Here is a 7,248-nt window from a genome sequence, read left to right as displayed (position 1 = left end):
GGGCACTGGCACAGGCTGCCCAGAGAGGTGGTGGAGTCTCCTTCTCTGGAGATATTCCAAACCCGCCTGGAAGCGTTCCTGGGCACCCTGCTCTGGGTGAAGCTGCTTTGGCAGGGGGGCTGGATTAGATGATCTCCAGAGGTCCCTTCCAACCCATACCCTCCTGTCATTCTGTGAACAGGACCCCGAACTGGGCAACAGGGTATGACCTTTGGCTACTGTACAAACACCATCTACAGAAATCTTCATGTCACAAATAAAGACGTGTCACTGAACTTAGATTTAAAGAAAAGTAACTTTGCCACTTTACCCCAAGTCTATCAAACCTAGGCAGTGTGGATGAGAATTTGTTAGAGCCTTGTCCAGAACAAAACACTTGAAGCACCCTTTCTGCATGCCCTTCTGCGCGACCCCCTGGCTGACGCGCCAGGTCATAGCCATGTTCAGAACAAAACGGTTGAAGCTTGTCAAAAATCGCAGGGGCTGGGGTGCGTGGCGCTGGGAAGCGAGCTGCGAGGGCCATGCTGGGTGGGCGGGCGCAGCCCATATTGCCGGGAGATGGACGGCAGCACCCACTGCACTGTGCCGGGCCAGGCTGCCCTCCAAGGGGCAGGGGCAGAGACCACCGGTCCCGGTGGGTGTGAGCTTCCCCCGGGGAAACTGAGCAGGCTGTGGGGCCAGCGAGGCCCCAAGCACCCGGCCATGGTGCTGGGCAGCCGGCCAAGGCCAGCCCGCCAGGAGGGAGGTGGTCTGGGGAAGGTGCTGCCAAGCCCCGGGGAGAGGACAACCCTCTGGGCCCAGCCCCTAACGCTGCCCCTCCAGAAAGGGAGAGGAGGAGGAGGAGGAGGAAGCCGAGAAATGAGTGTGGAATCACCCCGTGCTGAGGTTAACGGCCAACTTTATTGTGCTGAAGGAGGCGGATCAGGGCCAGCACTCGGGGACACAGCACGGCTGGTCCTGCGTCGTCGTCCGGGTCGGCTGTAGGGAATTTGGGCCCGACGCTGTACGCGAGACCTTTCCCTCATCCGCACGGGCCCGGGGATGCTGGAACGGCTGCCGCTGTTGAGTGCTGGGGAGCTGCAGGAAGACCCCGATGGCAGCTGGCTGGCGGTGCTGGGGCTGCTGGTGTTGGGTACCGGGGAGCGCAGGGATGGCGCCAGCCCTGCCTGGTTGGGGGTGCTGCTCTCAGCACTTGTTGCAGGCACGGGGCTCCTGGCACGTCGTCTTTGGGGCCGGATGTAGAGATTTTGGGCCCGACGTTGCGTGCGGGAGAGATCTCGCACCTGCATGGGCCCAGGGGTGCTGGAGCCGCTGCTGCCCTCAGGCGCTGGGGAGTCACAGGATAACCCCACTGGCAGCTGGCTGGTGGTGCTGGGGCTGCTGTTCCCAGGTGCTGGGGAGCCCCGGGAAGGCCCCGCTGCTGCCTGGCCTGGGGTGCTGGGGCCGGCGAGCTCCGAGGTGGCACTGGAGGCTGTAAGGGGAAGCAGGAAGGTCAAGGGCACGGCCCCCCAGGCCCGGGGCAGGATAGGCCAGGAGCGGTGCCCCCAGCCCTCCTGGAGCAGAGAGGCTCTGCCAAGCCCACCCTGGGCACCCGCTGCCAGGCCTCGCCTGGCCCCTGGCCCCCGGGCACCCGGGTGCTTTGCCTCTTACCGGTGCCCAGGCCAGCACAGCTGTCGCACTCCCAGCTGGCCGTGCTGCTGCTCAAAGAGGAGCAGTGTCTGTGGGTGCCCTCGGCAGCACAGGAGGAGCACAGGAGCAGTTCCCAGGGCCTGGGGAAGAAAACACGTCCATGGCTGTGAGGACAAAGTGACCACAGCACGGGACTGTCTGGCAGAGCTCTCGCTCTCAGTCCTTGCGCTTGAAGCCCTCGGCCAGACTGAGATCCCGTGCAGAGCCCCAGGGTGCAGCGTTGGCAACTTACCCCCCTTCCTCTGCCTGCTCCCTGCCTCCTGGACAAAGGCAAACACTGGCATCGCAGCGGCTGTGCCTCTCTCTTTCTCCTGCGTATGCCTGGCCGTCCTCCCATGATGGTAGACTGATGGAGAAAGCAAAACTGATGAGCCCCCGCTACCCGGCATGAGGCAGATGCAGGGCGTCCCTGCTCTTCCCCCCCTGCCAGTTTTCCAACTCCTGCCTGAAGCTGTAGCCCAGACTCATGGCACAGCGGAGGACCAGGACTGCTGGCTGGGGCAGGCCCTGGCACGGCACAGCGCTTGCACCCTCCTGTCTCATGAGCCAGGCAGAAGGACACCAACCTGAAGGGCATTCGGATCCCCATGATGAGCATTTCTGGGAGAAATGCACTCCTGTCTCTGCAGAGCGGGCACCGGAAGCAAAAAATTCCAGCGTTCAGAGCCTGTGCCTGCAGGAGAAACATAAGGAGCCCAAGTAAGGCCCTGGTGGTGCTGAGCGCCTGCCGTGCCCCAGGGGCGAGGGGATGGCTCCTACCTGGATGCAGCCCCTGTGGAACCAGGCGTGTTTGCAGGCGGGGCACACCATGGTGCCGTAGGACTTTTGGTCCCCCACAGGCTCCAGGCAGATGAGGCAGGTGGTGTTCTCCTCCGGAGCCGCCTCCACTGCCTGCTCTGGGCGGTGCTCCCAGCAGAGGGACCTGCGGGTCAGAGGAGAGGGATGGGTGAGGTGAGAAGTGCTGGGCCCTTCTTTCCCGGTGGTGGTGGGGAGGAGGTGAGAGGAGGTACCTGTATGGAGACAGGAACTGGGTGACGCATCCACCCTCCCCGGCACAGGGGAGATGGAAGCTGCGCCTGCAGCCCATCATCGAGCAGGTGATGGTGGCCCCGCTCTCACCGCAGACGAAGCAGTACTGGAAAGAGCAGAGCAGCCCCGTCAGCAGCAACGTCAGGGCCTCCACAGCCAGCCCCACACCTCCGGGCAGAGCGCGGGATGCGGCCGCGGCTGGGTCACAGCCCGCAGCTGCGCCTGGCGGAGGAGGCTCCTGTGCTGGAGCCTCTGTGGAGCTGCTGGGAGCAAGACATTTGTGCCAGAGGTGCTTGGAAGGGCGGGGATTTCTTTCCTGGGGTCTGGGCTAAGCTCTGCCAAACCTCTCCTGGCACCCATCTCCCTGCTCTTTTCAGATCCTCACCTTGCGTTCTGCACACCGGATCGCACGCTGAATATCCTCAGGGACGAATCCCCTGAATCCCTCGTCCTCGTCCCATTGCCGAAAAAGCTGGTTGGCAAAAAACTGCAGAGGAGAAAAGAGGAGGAGGTGATGAGCAGAGCGGGGCAGGGACTGCCTGTCGGAAAGCTGGAGGGAGCCCCGAGGGAACTCACCAGGCAAAACTCATGGGCGCAGAGCCCATGCTTCTGCAGCTTGCGCCCGCAGATGCCCGGGTCAGCCTCTGCCCGGCGGCACAGCATGCATGCTGGAGGGGAGAGAGCAAACGGCACCAGGAATGAGCACCTCTGCGGGGCCGGGGGAAGCGTCCCTGAGGGATTGCCCCCAAGGGCCTGTCTGTCCCTGCCCAGCCGGGCCAGTGCAGGCAGGGGTGTCCCAGCAGGTGCCCACTGCCCAGCCTGGGCCCCGCTCCCCCGGGGCGCTCGGGGACCTCCTGCCTCCCCCCCGCCACCGCTCTTGGCCCCACGCTGACCGCCGCGATGGCCCCTCTGCCAGGCTTGGGGAGGGATGCTTTGCTCTCACCCTGCTCCATGGAGTCGGGAGCCATCTCCTCCGTGGCTGACATGGCACACGACGACGGTGAGCGTTTGGAGAGTCCCTGTCCCAGCAGCGCTGGGCTGTCTCCTCCAAATGCTCCTCCGCTGACCCTGCGGGAGAAGCGGGACGTGGGTGAGCTTGCAGCACAGGCCCAGAGCCCCGAGGTGTGGGGCTCCCTCCTCCCCTGGCAGCCCCGCGCAAGCCCCGTCCCTCCCCTGCCCTCTCCTCACCTCTCCAGGTCAGACTGATGCCCGGCCGCGGCCTTTTTGTAGCCTTGGCGCCAGCGTGTCACAGCGGCCACTGTGACATCAGCACCATTGTCCTGCGTGCGCCCCAAACACGGACAGGGATGCCCTCGGCCACCTGCCACCCACTGTGCCTTGGAGTCAGGCAAAATCCTACTGGGCAGCCTGCTCCAGGGGACCCTGCTTGAGCTGGCGCTTGGACTCAATGGTCCCAAGAGGTGTTTTCAAAGTTCTATAGCGCAAAATGGATTCTGAGGAAAGGGAAAAAAACAACATCCCAAACCCAAAATGAAAACGTGACTGAGACGAATTTCGGAAGGCACAGAGAGGAAAACAAAAGGAACAGAACTCCAGAGAAAATACAGACTTTCTTCTTCATCTACGTGATACTTTGGCTATTTCCTTTTCCATCTTCTGTCCTCTAACTTGTCCCTCTCACAACAAGACTGGTTTCATCCTTCTTATCTCAGCAGTGTATTTCCCCAATCCTTGACTTGCCATTTAAACTCTGGTTTACCTGAAATAAACAACAGGGATTCTCAGTGGAAGAGACTTGCACAAGCCTCTCGACTGCTGACCATTCACCTCTACCAGTGCCCACAGCCATCTCCTAACACACCTGAGCTTCCCGTCCTTCTGCGAGGGAAAGATTCTAGAAAAGTCTAGGAAGGAGCAGGCAGGACAGGGAAGACTGAAACCTTCCCTTGCTCGCCGCCTTCCTGAAGGCCTACGAGGATGTCTCGTGGAGCAATAGAAGAAAACCCGACCGGAGGGAAGTGCAGAGCAGAGGCCATTTACCCTCAGAAACTTACTGTACCTGGGCTCGGTACTTACCGTAGAGGGCAGGCAAAGGAGCTGTTTCTTCAGTCCCTGGGGGGCTTTGGCAACGGTGCTGCAGTACAAGCTCTGATCCAAGGTCAGGAGGAGTCCCCAGGGGAAGGCAGCCCAGGCTGCGGGCTCAGGTGAGCGCCCCGGCAGCAGGGCCATTTCCTCAGCAAGCGCCGCGGAGCCCACCACTGACCCTGCCAGGTGTGAGGGTGCTCCCAGGGCCGGACTGAAATCCTCATTTAATCATCGTTTAAATTGCCTCTTAAGCCACTGCCAAACCACTGTTTCGGACTTGCGGGTGATGTGGTGGTTGGAGGCCGCCTTGGCTATAGCGGTCATATGGATGGACCACTTGGTGGATAAGGAACTGGCTAGATGGCCGCGCTCAAAGGGTTTACATGCAATGGCTCAATGTCCAAGTGGAGACCGGTGATGAGTGGTGTTCCTCAGGTCAGTACTGGGACGGGTGCTCTTTAACATCTTTGTCGGCAACACGGACAGTGGGATTGAGTGCACCCTCAGCAAGTGTGCCGATGACACCAAGCTGTGTGGTGCGGTCGACACGCTGGAGGGAAGGGATGCCATCCAGAGGGACCCGGCCAGGCTGGAGAGGTGGGCCTGTGAGAACCTCATGAAGTTCAGCCGGGCCGAGTGCAAGGTCCTGCACCTGGGTCACGGCGATCCCAGGCACAGAACCAGGTTGGGTGGAGAATGTCTTGGGAGCAGCCCTGAGGAGAAGGACTTGGGGGAGCTGGTGGACGAGAAGCTCAACATGAGCCGGCAATGTGCGCTTGCAGCCCAAGAAGCCAACTGCATCCTGGGCTGCATGAAAAGCAGCGTGGCCAGCAGGTGGAGGGAGGGGATGCAGCCCCTCTACTCCGCTCTGGTGAGACCCCCCCTGGAGCACTGCGTGCCCCTCTAGAGTCCTCAGCACAAGAAGCACATGGACCTGTTGGAACGGGTCCAGCGGAGGGCCACGAAGATGATCAGAGGGCTGGAGCACCTCTGCTATGAGGACAGACTGAGAGAGTCGGGGGTGTTCAGCCTGGAGAAGAGAAGGCTCCGTGGAGACCTTATGGCAGCCTTCCAGTACCTAAAGGGGGCCTACAGGAAAGCTGGGGAGGGACTCTGGATCAGGGGGTGTAATGACAGGACGAGGGGTGAGGGTTTCAAACTGAAAGAGGGTAGATTCAGGTTGGATATTAGGAAGAATTCCTCTCCTGTGAGGGTGGTGAGGCGGTGGAACAGGTTGCCCAGGGAGGTTGTGGATGCCCCATCCCTGGAGGTGTTCAAGGCCGGGCTGGATGGGACTCTGAGCAACTTGGTCTAGTGGGAGGTGTCCCTGCCCAGGGCGGGGGGCTTGGAACTAGATGGTCTTTAAGGTCCCTTCCAACCCAAACCATTCTATGGTGCTGTGATTCTATGATCACGAAATGACAGAGCTCCTTTCCTTCCTCTCTGACGACAAATGAGCATGGAATCTCCCAGTCTCCCACTGCTGAGATTAAAGACAAAGTTTATTGTCCAGGAGGGGGGGCATCAGGGCCAGCACTCGGGGATGGGGCACAGCTGGTCCCGCGTCGTCGTCTGGGCCGGCTGTAGGGATTTGGGGCCCGACGCTGGAGGCGGGAGCTTTCTCTAATCCGCACGGGCCCGGGGCTGCTGGAAGGGCTGCCGCTCTCGAGCGCTGGGGAGTCGCAGGAGGACCCCGATGGCAGCTGGCTGGCGATGCTGGGGCTGCTGGTGTTGGGTACCGGGGAGCCATGGGACGGCCCCCGCCCCGCCTGGCTTTGGGTGCTGCTGCCAGCACTTGGGGCTGGCATTTGCCTGTTCTCATGGCGTCTTCTAGGCCGGCTGTATGGAATTTGGGCTCGATGTTGCAGCCGAGAGCGGGTTCGCGTGCGGTCAGGTCCAGGTGGGCTGGAGCAGCTGCCGCTCGCACGAGCTGGTGAGCTGTGGCCCGGCCTTGATGCCGCCTGGCTGGCAGTGCCAGGGCTGCTGGTCCCCGGCGCCTGGGAGCCCCGGGAAGACCCCGATGCAGACTGGATCCCAGTCTCGAGTGCTGGGGAGCTGTGGGACAGCCTTGCTGCCGCCTGGCTGGCAGTGCCAGGGCTGCTGCTCCCAGGTGCTGGGGAGCCCCGGGAAGACCCCGACGCAGACTGGCTGGTGGTACCAGGGCTATTGGTCTCAGGTGCCGGGGAGCCCCGGGAAGGCCCCGCTCCTGCCTGGCTGGTGGTACCGCGGCTGCTGCTCCCAGGTGCTGGGGAGCCCCGGGAAGGCCCCGCTGCTGCCTGGCCTGGGGTGCTGGGGCCGGCGAGCTCCGAGGTGGCACTGGAGGCTGTAAGGGGAAGCAGGAAGGTCAAGGGCACAGCCCCCCAGGCCCGGGCCAGGAGCGGTGCCCCCAGCCCTCCTGGAGCAGAGAGGCTCTGCCAAGCCCACCCTGGGCACCCGCTGCCAGGCCTCGCCTGGCCCCTGGCCCCCGGGCACCCGGGTGCTTTG

The sequence above is a fragment of the Chroicocephalus ridibundus genome, chromosome 10 (assembly GCF_963924245.1).
Source record: "Chroicocephalus ridibundus chromosome 10, bChrRid1.1, whole genome shotgun sequence".
Classification (NCBI taxonomy): Eukaryota; Metazoa; Chordata; class Aves; order Charadriiformes; family Laridae; genus Chroicocephalus; species Chroicocephalus ridibundus.
Note: the sequence above shows the minus strand (reverse complement) of the source record.